The following is a 20,112-nucleotide window of genomic DNA, read 5'->3' on the forward strand; positions in this document are numbered from 1 at the left end:
TTCTTTAGGTGTTTCTCTTTGTTTTCTTAAATGCCAGTCTGTCACAGTAAGGCATCTTCTGTTGAGTTAGCAACCCTGTTTTGGCTGAGATGTTTGAAATTGCCTTTTGTTGTGCAATTCTTAAAATTGGGAGCAACGCCCTAACAAAACTGTGAATCCTAGTGCTGCATCACACCAGTGGGCTATTGGGTGTTCTCTTAGTGAGTCTGTTCTTCCATAGTCCTTGAATAATAACTGTCATTTCATTAGTTTGATTTATAATCTGCAACTGAGGGATAAGGCATCCCATGGGTACATTGGCCAGTGCAGTCACCTGGTAATTGCTTTAATGCTACTCCATTCCCACAAAACCAGCAAGATGCATCAGTAAGATCACAGCTGGTATCAATTCTCACAGACTCGTTTCTGGTTTGTCTATCAAAAAGACAGGTTTTCCACCTTGGCTGAGTGACATGGACCCACCCAGCTGTGTTACCGGAAAAGTTGCCGAGATCTGTCCCAGACTTGTTCAGCCCTGTGTATGTGACTGACTCCTTGATAGGTAGTAATTGGAAAAGGGGCTTTCCCAGGGAAGATCCTGCCTGCCTACATTGAGCACTAGTATTGTGTAAGCTGTAGGGGTTCAAATCTGACCAATTGCTTGATGGTATCCCTGTTAAGGGAAGGTTCCATTGGTGCACCTCTCTGCAAAGACAGAAATCCCTGAGTCCTGTGTAATTAGCTGTGGCCCCTTTCAGTGTTACATAGGTGTCAACATTGAAGGCAGTGACAGTATAATCAATGAAAAAGACAGTGAAATACAATATTAATTTAATGGTTTATGAATGAATTTCCATTTTAGTCTATGATCCCAAACAGGTTTGGTCATCCAGGGTTTACTTGGTGATTTCTTCACTGGGGTGTAGTGAATCGAGGTAGTCTTTCCTTTACTCAAACGGATGTAAAGGCAGTCAGGAGCACTTGGAACAGTCCATCCCACTTTTCTTGCAGAGGATCACCTGTAAAATTCTTACCATACACTCAGTCACCAGGATCAATTACATGCAATTTATGATCTGGCTACTTAGATTGAATCTCAAACACAGTATTAAATTTCTGGAGCAATTGTTTGTTTATAGCTATTAAATAGTCATAGATATATTGATTACCAACTTGCATCAAATTTTCATCACAAGGAACATGTCATCCATAAGGTCTGCCATAAAGCATTTCAAATGGGCTAACTTTTTCCTTAGATCTAGGTTTTATTCTGAGTCTGATAAGGGCAATAGGTAAAGCTTGATACCAATATAAATTCATTTCTTGACCAATTTTAGCTGTCTGTTGTTTGATCATATGATTCAGCTTTTCTACTTGACCACGAGTTTGTGGTCTATAGGGCGTGTAAAGCTGCCATTGGATTCCTAATGCTTTGCTGAGAGCTCGCACCATTTGTGCACAGAAATGTGATTCTCCATCAGAGGATATTTCTCTAGGTGCACCAAACCTAGGTATGATCTCATTCAACAATGCTTTTGTCATTTCTCTAGCTTTATTTGTCCTACAAAGGAATGCTTCTGACCACCCAGAAGAAGTATCAGTAAGTACCAGGAAATATCAAAATCACCCCCTGCTTTCTTGGGAGTTCAGAAAAGTCTATCTGTTACAAGTGTCCAGGAAATGCTCCTCCTAAAAACTCCTTTTTCTAGCCTAACTGTTGGATTTGGATTATTCTTCAAACAAGTCACACATTGTGATGTTACTTCTTCAACACTTTCCTGCAAGCTTAGGCCTGCAATTTCTTCCCTTAGGTATTGGTGTAAGGGCTCTGCTCCCCAGTGAGATTTCTCTCCCCACGTTCAGACTTCACATAATGTCTCATAAACTTTTCTGGTGGTAGTAGTTGACCTGTTTCTAATTTTCCCCAACCATTTTCTAGAAGTTTTCCTTTATTTTCATTAATCCATTTATAATCAGAAGGTTGGTATTTTACAGGCTGCTTAGTTGATACTGCAGTAGGTATTAGAGCTGCCACAAGTGGTTCATTTCTTTTGGCAGTGATTCCAGCTTCAGAATCTGCAAATTTTTTGTTGGCTGCTTCCAGGAGGCTGTTACCTTTAGAGTGCCCTCAGCAATGCATAATTTCCACTTGCAATGGGAGTTCCACCGCCTCGGGGAGCCTGAGGATTTCAGCTGCATGTTTGACAATCTCCTTTGGTGAATGTAGTCAGGAGTCCCCTTTCCCTCCTTATGGCTCCGTGGACATAAACAATTCCATAAGCATATTTGGAATCAGAGCAAATAATATTTTTCTTTTCCATTGCCATTTCTAATGCTCAAGTGAGGGTGTCCTGGTTTAGGGCAAATTTGGGAAGAAACCTCCAAATGTGGTCCCTCTTGCAAGCAAATGCAAGCGGCCCCTACCCCAATTGGTTTGGGAAAAGATTTCTTTGGAGAAAAATGGACAAAATGTTTATTTAGCAGCCAAGTATTCACAAGTATTCACAAGTATAAAAAACGAATAATATTAAACAATAAAACTTTTCACAGTTCTGAAGAGATGGTAAATTCAGAAAGTCCTTTTTGTGGAGTGTAACTCGGCTCACTCAGTCTCTTATCAGTTTAAACCATTCCAAGGAAAAAAAAAGCCACAGTCCAAGGGACTTCTCTGCCTCAGCTAGCTAAAAAAACTAACTAAAAGCAAAGGAGACCTGTCTCACTGTCCATTCATACTGCAGACAACACAGTCCAGGAGCAGGATGCAGGGGAGTGAGGGCAATTTCTGAAAACAAACTGCGTGCTTCCTTTTTTCCTCTCTTTGCTCTCAGAACCAGTCTTAAACATGCGGAAATTAATATCCAGCGTCAACAGTACAGACGACTGGGGGTACAAGCATCATAAAGTCACCCCAGGACAGAGGGCTATTAGCTCAGCCTTTTGTGCTGAGGCTCCTGCTGGTCACGGGTTTGACTCGATTACCTCCAAGACTGTAGTCACAGTGTAGCCCACCCTTTGCACTCCCTGTCTCACAAAACTGCTGCCAACAGTGAACCACTTCATGGCACCTGGGAGCAGCTCCTCCTTTAGATCTGGGCAGCTGGAATACACAGCTCTGATGGTCTCTAGGCAGTCACGTACTACAGGTTCAGCTTCAGACCTTCCTTGCAGTAAAGAGGCAGGGTTAATAATATTGGTCACTTGAATTTCAGTATCATCAGATTCGGCCAGGACTGCTTGGTAGTTTTGGAACCTCGAGGAAGACAACCAATGGTTCCCTTTCTGTTCTAATACAGGTGGCACTGTGTGTGACACTAAGACAATCGTCTTTTGTCCTAGTGTAGTGTCCTTGCTTCTTCAATGTTTGTGATCACTGCTGCTGCTGCCCTAAGGCAGGCAGGCCAGCCTTTGGCCACAGTATCAAGTTTAGAAAAATAGGCTACTGCCCTTTTGTAAGGACGCAGGTGTTGTGCCAGAACTACTAAAGCTATTCCCTGTCTCTCATGGGGGAATAACCAAAATTACTTCCTTCACACAGCTACAAAGCAGGGACCCTCATGAGTTCAACGCTTCCATTTTTCAAAGACCCTGTTTGCTTTGGGGTTCCATATCACGGCATTTTCAGAGATTTTCACCAATTCATATAAAGGTTTCTCGATCAATCCATAGCTGTACACCCACAGTTGGCACCAACCTGTCATTCCAAGGAAGAGTTCTCTTAAGGTTTGTGGTTGATGTGTCTGGCAAATTGCTTTCTTCTGGGCAATTCCCAAGGACCGTTGTCCTTCGGGGGCCTCATATTCGAGTTAGGTCACTTGTTGCTGTTCCAGCTGTGCTTTCTGCTGAGATCCTCAATAACCATTCAATCCAAGAACATTCAAACTGCCCATTCAAAACATTCTTTAGTACTTGCAGTGGCAATCAACAAATCATCTGCATACTGTGGGAGTGTTCCTTCCCCAGGCAGAGATTGCTATTGCTCTAATTCTTTAGCCAATTGATTCCTGTTAAAAATGACTCAGACCATAAGCAGGAATGAGTAAATAAAATCTAGTTAGATCCTGTTCAAGTTACAAAGCAAAGTGGGGACAGGGCTGGGAGCATTGTGAGACTCTTCCTGCTCACCAGAGGCTCAGCCCACAGAATGGTGTCTCTACCTTTCATACACTCAAGGTTGCACCAGCTACATTAATATTCATAAGCAGTCCCTATATTTCCTCCCAGCACCTCCGGCAGTCAGTGGCTTTGCCCATATATGTATACTTGGCTCCTCCTAGGGTCCGTGGCCTCATCCCTAGAGGTAGATTTGGCTCCTCCCAAGGTCTGTCAGTCAGTCCTCTGTGCCTTTTGTCGGTGAAGCCCTTCTTGCATCTTGACTGGTGGTGAGCTGTTGGCCTGCCAAGCCTCCCAGCACCCAGTGTCCCCCACTCCTTGCACCTCTTGCCAGGGACAAGAGTACGCCCACCCTGACGTGTTTTGACAGCCCTGCCGGCCAGAGCTGCCAGGCAGTAACCACAGAAAGGAAGGGGAGGATTGAGGCGACAACGGAAAAGGGTTCAAAACCAAACTGGAACAACAAGAGTACCTGTCAAAAGACCTATAAATCTTAACAGAATTTCTTCCCAACATACTTAATAACTCCTCCTCATTTGTGTGGGTCAATCACTATACCTTATTCATTGCAATTCCCAAAAACTTTGGGAATTTTTTTGGACCCTTGAGGTAATACCCTCAATGTGTCCAGGTAATGTTGGTTTTTCCTGCCTGTGCTATGATTCTCCCATGCGAAAGCAAATGTATTTTGACTTTCTTCTGCAGATGGAAAACAGAAGAAAGCATCTTGAAGATCTATCACTGAAAACCCCTTCCAGCCCTTGAAGACATGATGGATGACATCAGCCTGGCGGTCGAAAGCCTGGGAATTCAGACATTGTGCTGCTGAGGGCACTCCGATCTCCACGTTCCAGAGGCTGCGAGATCAGCTCCGCAGGGCATGGAGATCATGACCTTGTCTGTTGGGCCTCGGCTGGCTGCGCTGCTGGAGCTCTGCAGAGCTGATCTGGCAGGCTCTGTCTGCTGGGGCCACATGAGCAAGCGAAGATTTCCCTTTTCTTCAAGATTGTTTGTTTCTGTTTTTCTTTAGTATATAAATATAGGATATATTATAGTAGACTCCCAGGAGCTTTCTTTTGCTGCCCATGGTGCACAGGGCATAAGGGAAGAGGATGAAAATGGTGCTTGTGCTCAACAAGCTGCCCAGGCGTGCAGTGGTGCAGGGAAAATGGCCAGAAGCCCTTGGCCTTTGGCGGTTTTGCTGAAGACACAAGCCCTGTCCCAGCCAGGAAGCGCCATCTGTGTCCTCATGCCATGTGGTGCTGGCTGGGTTGCTGAGGGCTCCCAGGTGCCTCTTGATGCAGCTCCTCTGGAGCTCCTGTGGGGCTGCGGCACTGCTGCCAGGCCACACCAGGGGAGACCCTGAGGGGATAGGGTGGTTGGAAGCCATGAAGGGATGAGGGACTGTGGTGGCCATGACAGGACAAGGCTGTGGGAAGGCACGAGGGGGACGTGTGGAGGCTGGAGGCTCCAAGGGGACAGGAAGCTCTTGAGGAGCTGGGGCAATAGGAAGCCCTGAGGAACTGGGTGTCAGAGGGATAAGCAGCCCCCGGACAGCTGCCTTGTTCCTGACACCCAGCAAGTCTGACGCTTCCCCAAAGTGTCTCCCAGACCTGCAGCAGAAGCCATCAAGGCTGGGCCTCACCAGGGTGACGGGGACACCCCGAGGTGCACAGGCTGGGCTGGCTGGGGACAGGGAGGGCAAGTCCCTCCTGCTGGAGTATGGCACAAGGTAGTGGGGAGTCAGATAACCTGGTATTTTACTCCCAAAATGTTCTTCCTTTCTCCTAAAATTTATCTCAGATTTTGTCACAAAATTATCTCAATGTGCTCTCTAGCTATTACCTGACTTTTCCTCAAATATAATTTTGTCTCTTCGAGGTCACCTCTAATTATCTGCCAAATGTCCACTAAATGTACTCCAGAGATTGCTTCCAATTTCGTAATTCTCTCAGCCCAGTGATTACCTCAACTTTAACCCCCAAATGTTCATTCTGTGCCCTACAGGTGACACCAGATAATGCCAGCATTCCTCTGCTATGAAGTTCTCTCCCTCTGAGCCACTCCAGGTTTACCCCTCACAAACTGAAACGCTCCTTAGTCCTGAGACAATCCTGCCCCATTCTCCTCTACGGGTATCAGCGCTGGGCTGCCCCAGGGCACCTCCCACACCGCTTATGGAAGGCCGCCCAGTGCGTGGCCCGGAGGGGCGGACACAGCGGGCTCGAGTTCCCGCTCCGCGGCTGAGGGGAGCGGCGGGCCGGGGCCGCCCGCGCCTGGGCGGGAAACGCCCCCTGCGGCCGGGAGCGGCGGCGGCGGCGGCGGCGGCGGCTGCGCAATGGGGATGCGCCCGCCCCTCCCGGGTCCCTCAGGGAGCGCCCACGTCCCCTCAGCGGCCCTCAGGTACCTTCAGCGACCAGCATGTGTGCACAGCCAAACCCGGCGTGCCCAACTCCCCCTCAAATGTGGCCCACGTTCCCTCGGTGACCCCGACATTCCCTGAGGGATTCAACAGACACCCGCCTCTGCTCAGTGACCCCCCCATGTCAACCTCAGTGGAATCCTGAGCACCTGCCCCCCTCAGTGACCCTCATGGCCCCAGAGTGGCATGCAGGGCACCTTCATGACACCTCAGCAACACACAGGGCATCCGTCTTCCCTCAGTGACTCATGAGGCACTTATGCCAGGAAAATTAGTTCACAAACACCAGAGGTTTATATCCAAAATAAAGACAGAGGAGTCTTGTTACTTTATTTGAATAAAGGTGTTATAAATTTGTATTGTGATATTGGCTTTTGCAGATGAATATTATATATTAAATACTTTTTAGCTATGCTAACAAGTCTTAAGTTTAAAAGAATTTCCTAGGTACAAGGCAAGGAAACTCCAGAGGGCAAGGACAGTGGGGCCCAAGTTGTTATCAGGAGAACAATAGAGCCCAAACTGTTATCAGCGGAAGATATGAAGACCAGCTGCCCTCAGGGGAAGGATGAGGGGCCCAGGCTGTTATCAACAAGTGACCATCTGTAGCAAAAAGGAAACCAAACTCCAAAATAATGCTGACCAGCAGAAAATAACATGATCCAAGAAGGTGGAACCAGGGAGGGGACATACTTGAATATGCATTAACCTCTCACAGCAAAGATGGGATAAAAAGGACACTCCTGAGATACCAGGTGTGTTCCTGGCAACCCACCAGGGCACCCGGCCGTTTTAACCCTTTGCTTTATTTCTTTTGTCTCCTAATTGTCTTTTGTTTATATTAAATTCTTTTTATAATTTATTAAGTGAATCTCGTTTTTAAGAATTTTTGGGGGCTCTGTCCGGGATAAGCACCTCACCTCTAGGACCACCGGAGATCCAGAACGGGGAAACAGGCGCGCCCCTGCTGAGTTCAGCAGATCCCATTCTGTTTCTCCTAGCGTGGACCAAGCGGCTGCAGGTCAAAACCCCGAGGACAAGAAGGGGAGAAATAAAGCAAAGGAAAGGGGAAAAAAGGCTCCATAAAACCGCGGTATTTTTGCTCCATAATTCTTGTGCACGAAGACCCAAAGAAGAAGACGGATTGTAAGTAATCTTTGGGGGAGCGGGAAGCGGGGGTTGCAAGATACCCCCGGGTTACTGGGACTGGGTCTCAGGGGAGGGGTGAGCCCCTCGGGAAAGGGAGCCCAAGGTTTTCCTGGCACAATCCACTGGGAAAACAGAGTAAAATGTGGATTCTCTAAAACTTTGTCAAGTTGAGGATTAAATCCAAGAAATTTGGATTTAAAACTGCCAAATTGAGGAATAATCCAAGAAACTTGGGATATTTGACATATTACAGCGCCCATGGGCGGATATTAACAAGGGAAGTAAAGAGCACCTTATTGTCTTGCTGTGACTGGGTGGAGTTGAATGAACAGATGTGAGAATGCGTAAATAGGTGTGATTGTTACATTGAAGTTTGTGGGTTTTTTTTTTTTTTGGAATTGTGTTGTTAAAGAGGAAAGGTTTTCGATGCTGTGCTGGAGTAACAGTGAACACGGGTCAGTGCTTCCACAGGGACTGGATCACGGTGGGGACACATGGAGGGATTCGCTTCCTCCCTGCGAGCTCCTGTCTTGGAGCCCCGGGAGGGGAGGCAAACCAGAACTGGGGCTTGTAGCCCAGGAGCCGCGGGGGTGTTGTATCAAATCTGTCCTCGGCGGGATAGCAGCTCTGGTCTCAGAGCAAAGCCAAAGTTATCTTTAGTGGTGATGGTCCCTCCGTGCCTTTCCTCCCCCCTGGGCAACAAGAGCTGCTTGCGGGGGAGGGGTCGCTTTGGTGAGCTGGTATGTGATTCAGCGTTTGAAGTTGTTTGGTTTTTTTTGGTTTTTTGGTTTTTTTTGCCCCACTGTAGCAGCGGTGAGAGGTTTTCCTGGGAGATGGTGCTCCCAGGGCTACTCCCTGCCGAGCTATTGGGACGGAGGGGCAGGTCAGCCTCAGTCAGGGAACTCCTGGAGCTCCGGCCGGCGGTGAGTCCGGCCAGACCCTGGTAAGATCAGGGCACGGAGGGTGCCCTGAGGCGATGAGTTCAGCTCATCCCTTTTGAGTAAAGTGAGGGCAGGGGCCTTCTAAGTCTTGGTGCCCCTGGATTGTTTAAACTTATTTGGAGCTCTCAAGCCCCAGAGCTGTGTTTAGGTGGCTGCAGGCAGGCTGGATTGAACCACAGATGCTGGTTGGGGTTCCCTGCTCCAGGCACAGGGGGATTGGAGGAGCTCTCAGTGACTCCTGGAACCTCCTGAAGCTGTGAAACAGGCCGGGAACAGGCCCAGTGGTGAGAGAGAGCTGGGTGAGTCCCTCTGGGACCCAGGTTTTCTATGCCGGGGTCTTATGAGACCTCGGGCACATTAAGTTCTGTGATTTCGGGAGTAAGGACTGGTGTCAAACTGTCTCAGAGAGCTTTTTCTTAGCCAGATGTGTGAGTGAGATATGGAGCAGTACTGGCGTATGGTATCAGCTCCAAACCAAGGGAGCTGCAAGTTGCAAGCCTTTATTTTTATCGGGTTCTGAGAGAATTCCGTGTATGATGGTGCTGTGGTCTTCTGCAGCAATAAGTTGTGTCGGTGCTTAAAATTTGAGATTTCAGGAAGAGTATGCATCCTGGGAGAAAATGGAAAAGAAGTGAGCTCTGTTTGTTTTTTTCTTGAGTGACTGCAATATTTATTTTGTAGAGAAACAAGCCCATTTCTTAATATGCCTTCCAATTTCTTTACTTTAGTGAATATCGTAGAATTTTGTGGTTGATTATAATTTTAAAGGCAAGTTACAGTAATCTGCATAGTAGTCACTTCTTGAGGTGAAAACTTATGAGGTTGTCAATAAGTGTTAGAGCTGTTAACCCTAATGTTTTTTGTGTCCCGTGCTGATGGGCACAGCCCATGGTTCTTAACAGCAGAACCTGGTACCAGCCTAAAAGCAAAATCCTGTGGATTGTTGTAAATCTTTTTACTGCTGCTGAAAATTATTTTGTCTCTTTTCACGATATAAAATGCTGATCATCTCTCTGATGATTGCTAAGGAGTTATTGTGATAGTGTGTTTAGCTGAAGATCAGGCTCAGAACTGCCATGATTTCTTGTTCTTTTGAATTTGCCAAGAGAGTGCACACGTCTCTAGGAGTGCTTGTGTTGTTTTGCAGCTGTGCTTATTACAGAAGCAGAAGTGGACCCAGTTAAAAGATTAAAATTAAGATTGTTGGTGTTTTGAATTGAGAAAAGAATTGTGGAGACTCTAAACTTGGTCTATTTTAATAAGTACATGTGTTATTTTGGAGATGAGTCTTATTTTGTGAAAGAAGAGTTCGAAAAATAATTGTAAGACTGGTTCTTGCTATAGATTGTTCATAGTATATAAGCTGCAAGTACTGTTGAAACATAAAGGTATTGTCAGAAACTTGTCAATGTATCTAAATGCCTGTAAGAATAAAAGACCTGATCATATCTTGTCATGAGAAAAGTTACACTAGAGATTATTCACATTAAGCAGCTGTGTGAGGATAGACTCCTTTGTACCTGTAGAAGAAAACTTAGAGAAGAATGATGTCTGTGTCTTCATTTCTAGCTTGACTGAAGATCTGTTCAAGGCAGTAGAAATAGAAAATGCAAGTTTGTTTTAGTTGGTAAAAGGAGCTAGCTAGCTGACTGGTCTCTGTGTCTAGTGCCTTTGATGGCTTTGGGGAGGGTCCCCAAAAGGAGGTGTTAGAATTTGTTGTTGATTCTGAAGCAAAGTAATTTGTGTAGTGGAGATTCTGGAGGGATGTGGTGTAAAGAGTGGCGAGATAATAGTGGCAAAGAGAAAGAGAGAGGTTTGCGTCTCTTTTCATCAAAGTTGTAAAGAATTTTAGAAAGAGAGCGAGAAGTGTCTTGTTGGCTCCGAAGAGTGAGCACTGGCTTGTGGGGAGAAAAACTTTCAAGCGCGATTAGAGATGAGAATTGTGCCCGCAATAGGAGATGTTAGGAGCATCTGGAGCGCTGGGTTAGGAGCTGCTAGGTTTAGGTGTTGTTTTATTGCTTTTATGTAAAGCGGCTGCAGCAGGACCCGGTCCCTGTGAGTGGTGAACAGCAGGGCCCGGTGTGGCGGCTCTCGGTCCTCTCCCACCCGATGTGAAGGGTGCAGAGCGCGGTTCGTGAGTGGCGCTGCTGGAGCGGGACCCGCCGTGTCTGTGCCGGGGTCTCGAGGGGTGCGGGGTGAGGTTTGCCGCTGAAGAGCAAGCTGGCCCAGCAGAGGAGCCCCAGACCAGAGCACTGTGGACTCCGGGCTCTGCCCCTCGGCAGTGGCGGGAGCTGAGTGTGTTTGAAAATGCCAGTCCTGTGTGTGAAGGGACGGCACAGCAGGGAAAGAGGGGACACGGGCTTTGCCCCAGGTCAGCACGCAAGTGACAGCCTATGTGTCCCTGCAGAGCGAGCGGCTGAAACAGCCTGCTCAGCCCAGAGCTGCAGCAGCAGGGGTGGGGGAGAGAGATAGCCTGAAAAACTGCTGTCAATGGGAAAGGAACGGAACAAAGGCTGAGAAACAGACCGGTGGATGATGAGACCAAAGCAAAAGTAATCTTGCTCGTTAGATTCTGAAAACCTCATCAAGGAGTTTAAATTTCTTGAAATAGGATCTTTTTTTTTTTTTTTTTCTCTCTTATTTTTTTCTTCTCTTTCTTTCTTTTACTCTTGTTGTTAAAAGGAAGGGGTTTGTTCTAAGAAACCGATAAAAGAAGTTTGTGAAGCTAAACAAATAAATAGTAACCAAAAGGTAAAAAAGGTAATGAATGTAATTTATTTGAAGTCAAAACTAACCTAGCCTTTCTTGTTTAACTAATTTGAACACGCAGAAAGAGATTGGCTCCTATGTTAACTGATAAATGTCGCTGATGGAAAATTTTGATGTGATGTTTTCATTCTCCCTGTGTTATTAAGAAATTGTTTTCAGGTACTACTGATAATTAAGGCAGAGAAGCTGCAATCTGGACCAAAGAGTGAAGTTGGATCCACACCAATAAGATCAAAAGAGCTGAGGACTGGACTGTAATACCCAAACTGAGTGATACCAAATGTACTCTTGAGCAGAGACCGGCGGCAATGAACTGATCCAAGGAATGAGCTAAGAATCACACCTAACTGGGAAGTAAGACCAAGCCTGTATCAGTAGTTTCAAGTCCTGCCTGGATAAGTTCTGGGACACTTTGATATCCACCTTGGGGAGGAAAACTCCCACTCCAAACAGGAGGACTGGGGCTGTTTTGGTTGGGAAATCCTCGTATATTTTTACTTTTGCCTGTGATTTGTATAAAGGAGGGGGGAGAACCACAACTTCCATCAGTGCCACATCATATATATTGTCTAAATCATCCCAATACGGGGCATGCTATCTGGATTAAATATAAGTGTTTAAATTAGAGAGTAATAGGTATTGTAGTCCACGAAGTTAAGCCTCTCATTGCAGGAAATGTGAGGTGTCAAATCTATTAAGAATAACTTAAATGATAACTTTTTTTACAGATGGGAAATTACTAGTGCGTGTTGAGTGGGAAGTACCTGAGGAACGGTGGGAAACTGCTGTTAAAAGGTGTCAAAAGAAATTTGCTTGGAAATTACAAAAAAGGAAGTGACAAGGAAATAAGGGGGCAAGACCAGATTGACCACTACAACTCGCCACCGAGAAGAATATAAAACACCTGCTGTGAGCTGCAACCTCATAGGCAGGATTGGTGGGGGTGTAAGCCATACTGGACCCCTATTATTCCTTCTTCTGTCACTTATCCTTCTCCCTTCTGGGACACCAGCAAAGCCATGTTACAAATGCTATCAAAAGCTTTACATGGAATGACACCGGGGTTTCTTTCTTATTACCCACACCAGTATCAATAATCACTGCTATAACCCATCCAAATTAAGTACCTGTATGCATAAAGGGAAAATATTAGACTACAGAAAATCTAGGAACAAGTAGTAACAGATTAGAAAACAACTGCCCAAAAAGGAGAAAAAGATGGATTTTCTTCAAAGTTGTTGCCAGGAGAAATAACCAAGATTTGGTAAGAGAGCAAATGGTAAGTGAAAAGATAAAGCCAACACAGTAACCTAGACCTGTATTAACCTCACGTCAGGACATGTAAGCAAAGCTCAAACAGCAATTAAATGGAGAAAACTTCTTCATGAAGTGAGAAATACTCCTGGTAAAAAGTATAAAGTTGGTAATAAAACTTGTACATAGCAAGTTCCAGAGAAACCAACTCTGTATTAGACCCCAAGGAAAGTAAAAGAAAAAATTGTGTACATAGTAATAGAACCAGATTCTTCCAGTGTAATAGTACAGGGAAAAATCCTTACTCTGGAAATAGCCAAATTTTGGGGAAATATAAATCAACAGAAAAAATGACTATTAGAAAGCACCAGATGTCTTATTTTGGGATATGTGAGAAAAGGGCATACCCAAAACTCCCTTCGCAATGGAAGGGGAATTGTACTCTGAGAATGATTCAGCTAGGATTTTTCTTTTTGTCAGGACAAGACAGAAATTAGTTGGGGGTGTTGGTTTTTGAGGTCGTAAAAAGAAATAAAAGGGAATAGTTTGAGTACCTCAAAAGTGGGGAGATGAGAAATAGCCCCTGAACACATATTAGAAACATTCCTGGGCACAAGATGGAAGTTGGAGATATCGAACCCCAATTTTTGCATTATGAAACTCCAAGTTGTTGTAGAAATCATAACCAGTGAAACAGCTGGAGCTATAGAATTAATAGCCAGTCAGTGATGCAAAGGCACAGCTGCAATATATCAAAATAGACTGGCTTTAGACTATTTATTGGCTAAAAGAAGGGGTGTTCTGTGAGAAAATTAATACATAAGATTGTTGTTTTCAATGACAATAAAAATGCCGTTCTAGATATCGCCAAAGAAATCAGAAAAATGGCCCATGTGCCAGTCCAAAAATGAAAACCAGTAATGACCACTAACTGGTGGGATAATATATTGGGGATAGAGTAGTAGAAGAAGCTAAGTTTCTTCTCCTTGTAGCAGTGCTACAGCTGGTTTAATATTTCTTCCTTGTTTAATCCCCTGTTTAATTTGGCTAATCACCAAAGTAGTGCAAGGCATGCAAATAGTAGTAATGCCTACAGACTCAAAATTGGCTACATCTAGAATGGCACAAAAAATCATGGTATTAGGAAAACAAAATAATGTGAAAGATCTATTGGAAAAAGCTAAACTGATTTGTGAGAAAAATGAACGAGTGCTAGAAGCTAGAATACAAGAATTATTGCTCAAGCCAAATGATTTATAAAAAAAGAAGAGGAGGGGTTTGTTATAAATTTGTATTGTGATATTGGCTTTCGCAGATGAATATTATATATTAAATACTTTTTAGCTATGCTAACAAGTCTTAAGTTTAAAAGAATTTCCTAGGTACAAGGCAAGGAAACTCCAGAGGGCAAGGACAGTGGGGCCCAAGTTGTTATCAGGAGAACAATAGAGCCCAAACTGTTATCAGCGGAAGATATGAAGACCAGCTGCCCTCAGGGGAAGGATGAGGGGCCCAGGCTGTTATCAACAAGTGACCATCTGTAGCAAAAAGGAAACCAAACTCCAAAATAATGCTGACCAGCAGAAAATAACATGATCCAAGAAGGTGGAACCAGGGAGGGGACATACTTGAATATGCATTAACCTCTCACAGCAAAGATGGGATAAAAAGGACACTCCTGAGATACCAGGTGTGTTCCTGGCAACCCACCAGGGCACCCGGCCGTTTTAACCCTTTGCTTTATTTCTTTTGTCTCCTAATTGTCTTTTGTTTATATTAAATTCTTTTTATAATTTATTAAGTGAATCTCGTTTTTAAGAAAGGTGTTATAAATGCAACGGCAGATTAAAGATTAACAAAGATAAATTTATTATAAATTAATAAAGCAACGAACAGCGAGGAAAAACCACAATAAATGGACAGCGCAGCGCTGGGTGGACAGGGTCTATACGCAAGGTATAGGTGTTCCCAAATCCACGTCTGAGGGTTCTTTGGCCTGGGTTTTTATAGGGATTTTATGTCCCCAGGCTAGAATTCCAACCAGTTTCCATTCACCAAGTGTCCCTGATTGTCGGGTGAATGGATTTCCTGGCCTAGAACATTGAGTCAGTAAGTGTCCGGGCAGAGTCTCCTCAAATGCAAAGTGAGTCTGTATGTATTTTAACATATTTCATCACAGCAGAGTCGAGGGATCTGGGCTAGTGCCAATGGATATCTCGGAGGAGTAGTCTCTTCTTTGTCTTTCTTGATTGAGTTTCTGTAGCATAGGTTTGGCGGGTGTGGTGTTCAATTCTGGCAACGACCATTTTCCTGGGGCTCGTCCCTTTTGTCTTGCTTGATGGTCTCCGCCCGAAATCGGCCGGGCGTTGCCTTTGTCCGGAGGTAGACTTTCAGGCTAGTTCTTTTGTTTCTATGATGGCCTGTGTCCTGTCCTTTCTTCCGAGTTGATGAGCCTGCTGAAGCTTGTTATCTGGGGGGGGGTTCTTTTGCAATCCGTGACTTTGGAAAAGGAATTCTACCTCGACCTGGAGGAGAATTCCTTATTCCATATTTTCATTAGTTATAATTACACATACTTTATTTAAACCTTTTATTCCGAATTTTTATTTACCCAATTCTTTATTACAAAGGGAAAGGCCATGGGGCATTCCCCTGGGGTCTCTCAAATTTTTAGAGGATGCAGCCTCCTTTTTTTCCTAATTTCCCAGCTGCATTTCCCACTCTTTTTACCCATAGGTGGAAGTATTTGAGAGGTACAGGCTTCCCAAATCGCCTAATAATGTATACCAAATCGCCCTTCTAATGTATACCCCCCCCCTCTTTTTCTTATCCTATGGATCTGGTGGTTCCATGCATTGCTTCTTCCATCTCTCAGTACCTAGCTTTTCCCACAGTTTGTTTGTAAAGAGAAATCTCTCCCATTCCTTTCAACTGGATATCTATTCTGGGAACCTAGTATCAGCTCAGTGACCCGCATGTCCCCTTGACATCACTTGGGTTGAAACAGAGAAATTCAGAATCAGGAATCATTTATGAAATTGTCTTGTGTAAAAGAAGGGGCTACAAAACCCATGTGAAATGCTGACTGCTCCCATAATAGCAGGAAGGCAATAAAGACTACAGGATGATATAAGGAGCTGGAATACGTAAACAGGATGCAAGCATAAATGCGCCATAGGATGAGGGGTTCCTTGGATTCTTTTGGACCCCTAAGCCAGAAGAAATGGAAAGAGGGGGGTTCAAAAGAACTGAAGGGAGCATGCGCAAGAACACAAGGTGAAAAGTTCAGCTGAAGGAAAATTGCTGACTTCAGCCCCAAAGACCCCCAGAAGACCACCAGAATGACCAACAAGGAACAGTGCACAGCTGCAAGTAGGCGTGGAACTAATTTTAATAGGAAGCGAGGAGAAAATGAATATGTGTTAGGCGTACTGTGTAACCTTAGTTTATAGAGAATAAAAAGGGAGAAACAAGTCTCGAAGGAGTGCATGCCTTTGGAGGAGATATCCCCCATGCAGCTCAGTGCTGAATAAGTTCATACCTCCTCTTATGACTATAGAGTTCTTTCTATCCGCATATCATTTTGGCGAGCCAGGCAGGAGGATCTCTGTCTGGCCCTGGGAGTGGCTGAGGAGAAGATTCCCTGGTGTGCCCCCAGGACCTTCCTGGGAGAGACCCCCAACCTCGGATCACTCACCGCAGGGACAGACAACAACCTGCTGGCCTTGCGGATAAAGATATGAATTAAATATCAAGGAAGGGGCTGCTGATAAGCCGTATAGAGACGTCTGATGCACAGCACAGTCCCAGTGGGCCTGCAAGCACCTGGCCAGGAGGGGCTGGAGACAGAGAGAAAGGGATCGATCCTGGCCGATAGCGCAGCTGACTGAGGGGTTCTCGCTGAGCTGATGGAGCAGCCTGCTAGCGACTCTGGGGGTGAGTTGAGAGAACCCTTGTTTTGTGCGAATGCTAAGTCCGGACACGTTGAGTCACTGAGTGTGTTTGGTGTGTGAATGAGCGAGTGAGACACACCAGAGGTGCAGAGCGAGTGTGGAGCTCTGTCCGCGGTTCCAACCTTGGGCGACTGAGGCGGCCGGAGAAAAGCGAAGTGACTGGGGTCAGTGTGGAGCAAGCCCTAGTGTAAATGAGGAGTGTTGTGCTTGAGTGTGAAATGGTTAATATTTGTTTTAACCGTGGGTAGATGCTGGTATTATTGCTTTAATAACCATTGGGGCATATGCTCCACATGCCAAGTGAAAACTCTGAGGTTTGTGTGTGGAAAGTCACATTGGGTGCCCACAAATTGGAATGGTGTGTGAGAAGAATATTGGGAAGAGACAGTGAAATTGTGTGAGGAAAATTTTGGATGGAAATGGGACAGGACAAGAAGGAGGAAATAATGGGCACTAGACAAAGTAAAGAAATCCCTAAAGTGAGTCCGCTAGGTTGTATTCTTGCACATTGGAAAGGTATTGCTGGATATTGTGGGGGAACTGAGAACAAGAGGGATTTAATCAGGTTCTGTAAGGACTGGTGGCCACTATATAAATTGGCTGAGGGAGCGAGGTGGCCACCTAGTGGAACTTTGGACTATAACATGCTATTGCAACTGGTGCTCTTTCTCAGGAGGGAAGTGGACAGAGATATCATATGCTGATATGTTTTTCTCCCTTCGAAATCACCCCGAATGGCAGAGGGACTGTGGGATCAGGGCTCCCTCTGACCCTCTGGCATTGGCCCTGGAGAAGGAAAATAAGACTAAGAGGGGAAAGCTTAAGTAGTGTTGTTCAGTGTGTAGCATAGGGCAAAGATGCACAAAATCAGATAAGGTTTACCAGACTGTGGCCCAAGAACAAGATCTGGCAGACGAGTTGCTTAAGCTTCCCCACATAAGACCAGAAAGGGATGAGGATGAGGATGCGGACTCAGGGGATGTAGACACCCCTCCGATTGCACACCGGACTAGACAACAGACACACATAATACAGGCACCTCTGCATGAGGCAGTGGCACCAGAGGGAGGAGTGGTATTGGTTAAAGTTCCCTTTTCCACAATCGATTTGGAGGCATGGGAAAAGTTGCTAAAAATTACTGCGGTGATCCAGGTAACACAGCTAAACGTCTGCAATATATAATAAAACAACACAATCCAGACTGGAGTGATATGCAATTATTATTGGATGCACTGACCAAGACAGAAAAACAATTAATTATAAAAACGGCAGGAGATCTGGCGGAAGATTATTATAAAACCCAACAACTGGATGTGAAAGATTATTTCCCACTCCAAAACCCACAGTGGGATCCAAACAGATTAACAGAATTGAAAAAAACTGGAAATGTATCAGGAGTGGATTGCAAAGGGGATGGAAAGAGCCATCCCCAAAACTATAAATTGGTCAGCCTTATTTGCAATGAAGCAGGGACCCTCTGAGTCGCCATCCGAATTCCTTGAAAAATTAAGAGATGCCATGCATCGTCACACATCACTGGACCCTGGGTCTGAAGTAGGGATACAGCAGTTAGTTCATTTATTCCTGGGGCAGTCTACGGGTGACATAAGAAGTAAACTCCAAAAGCTTCGGGGGGCAGATGGGAGGAACTTAGAATCTTTGTTGGATGAGGCATGGAGAGTCTTTAATAACCAGGAAGAAGGATATAAACAAGGAATGATTTAGTTTGTAGCTGTTGTAAGTGAGGGAGGGAGAGGAAAACGTGGACAGGGATCACACAGACAAGGCCCAAGACCTGAGCAGAGACCAATGTGCAATCTGTAATAAATATGGTCACTAGAAAAATCAATGCCCAGAGTGGAAATGGGGTGGCTTTCAGGAAAAGGGAGCCCGGGAAAAAGGGAAAATGATTGCATATGTGAAAGAAGACTGAAGAGGACCAGTAGATCTCACCCCAGAAGATCCACTGGTTATAAAATTGAAACAGGGGGAAAAAGGGAAAGAGGTGGAATTTCTGGTTGACACATGGGCAACATATTCAGCCTTGAATAAGACTTTAGCACCTGTGGGGAAGGATTATGTTACAGTAATAGGAGCAACTGGTCAACCTGAAAAAGCATATTTTTGCAAGCCATTAAAGTATAAGCTTGGAAAGCAATGGGGCATTCATAAATTCCCATATCTGCCCAGCTCCCCGAGACACCTTTTGGGGAGAGACTTGTTAGAACATTTACAAGTAACTATAGAGGATTGGTTAGCTAGCAAAGGTCATGTTCCCATGCAGCAGTTAGCTGAGAAAGAATTAGACAATAGAGTACAGTTGGTGTGAGATGTTGCAAAGTCAGGAAGACCTTAGTGATAACTGTGAACTGAGAACAGGACGCTGTGATCAGAAGAATGTGAATTCAGCATAGATGAGTGATCACAGGAATGTGGAACTAGGTGGAGTTGACCTTAAATGAAAATATCCAATAATGAGCTTGCTTTTGCACTATGTATGAGCCTAATTATTGATGCTATATAAGTGGCTTTAGAGTTACCAATAAATGAGACTTGCTGATCATTCATATTGAGTGCTGCTTTTCTCCCGCCGAACTCATCAAATGGCGCCCGAACAACAGGGACTTTTGGGACCCTAGGGACCTTTGGGACTTTTGGAACCTTTGGGACCTTTGGAACCTTTGGGACCTTCAAAAGGAGTCGGCCAAGGGAGTTGGCGACAGGGGACGGGTCCTCTGCAGCAAGGACGGCGAAACGCAACAGCTGTGCTGTGTTCCAGGCAACTCACAGGAGAGTCCTGATCACACAGCAACGGTGCCGCGCCCCAGGAGGAGAGTCCTGGCCGTAACGTGCTGCCGAAACCTTGTAGGGGCTGCAACAGCGCTGACGGTAAGATGGAAAGCAAGCAGCATACGATTTCTTTACCTGCTTTTTAGAAAAGCGACAGGTTAAAGATTTTGATTTGTGCAAGGAGCTTCCTGGACTTCTTGCTTACGGGTATGCTCAGGGTTGTTTTCAGAATCCCCATACAGTCCATGAATTAAGTGAGTGGTGAAAATTTGGAGATAAATTGTGGGAAGCTGTTTTTAATGATGATAAAACTGCTATAAAATTGGGAAAACTATGGTGGACAGTTCATAATGCTGTCTTGCAGTATCAGGCTGAACAGGCAGCTGCCACAAAGGCATCTGCAGCTATGTCAAAAAATAGATTATTAGAGGGAGTTAATGAGTGTCCATTGCCACCCGCCATGAATACAGTAATTTTGACTCCCCCCCGCACAGTCACTGACCCCTGCCGCAGCTGCTAATCCTTTTGTGCCATCTCCAATTCCTTCACCTACTAACCTTGATTCTGGAACGGAGCCTTCGGCACCGTTACCATCCTCCCCTATGGGAAATAAATCTGTCCCTGAGATAGGGCGTGAGTTAGGTGAGGCTATTGCATGGGAAAGAAAGGAGACATGGGCTGCGTTGGCACGGAATATTTTGCAAGAGGGAGCTCAGGAAATAGCAGATGCTGTATTGGAAGTAGC

The 20,112-nt window shown here is 45.2% G+C and overlaps 1 long non-coding RNA gene across 1 annotated transcript; it reads left to right on the forward strand.

Moving 5' to 3' along the window:
- Positions 1-6,366: 6,366 nt before the first annotated feature.
- On the forward strand, positions 6,367-19,138 carry LOC147652093 (uncharacterized). The gene is made up of 2 exons (XR_015289624.1): positions 6,367-6,854; positions 14,448-19,138. It is a non-coding gene; the product is annotated as an uncharacterized LOC147652093 (long non-coding RNA).
- The last annotated feature ends 974 nt before the right edge of the window (positions 19,139-20,112 follow it).

The sequence above is a fragment of the Cyanistes caeruleus genome, chromosome 7 (assembly GCF_971803275.1).
Source record: "Cyanistes caeruleus chromosome 7, bCyaCae1.hap1.1, whole genome shotgun sequence".
In the NCBI taxonomy this organism is placed as follows: Eukaryota; Metazoa; Chordata; class Aves; order Passeriformes; family Paridae; genus Cyanistes; species Cyanistes caeruleus.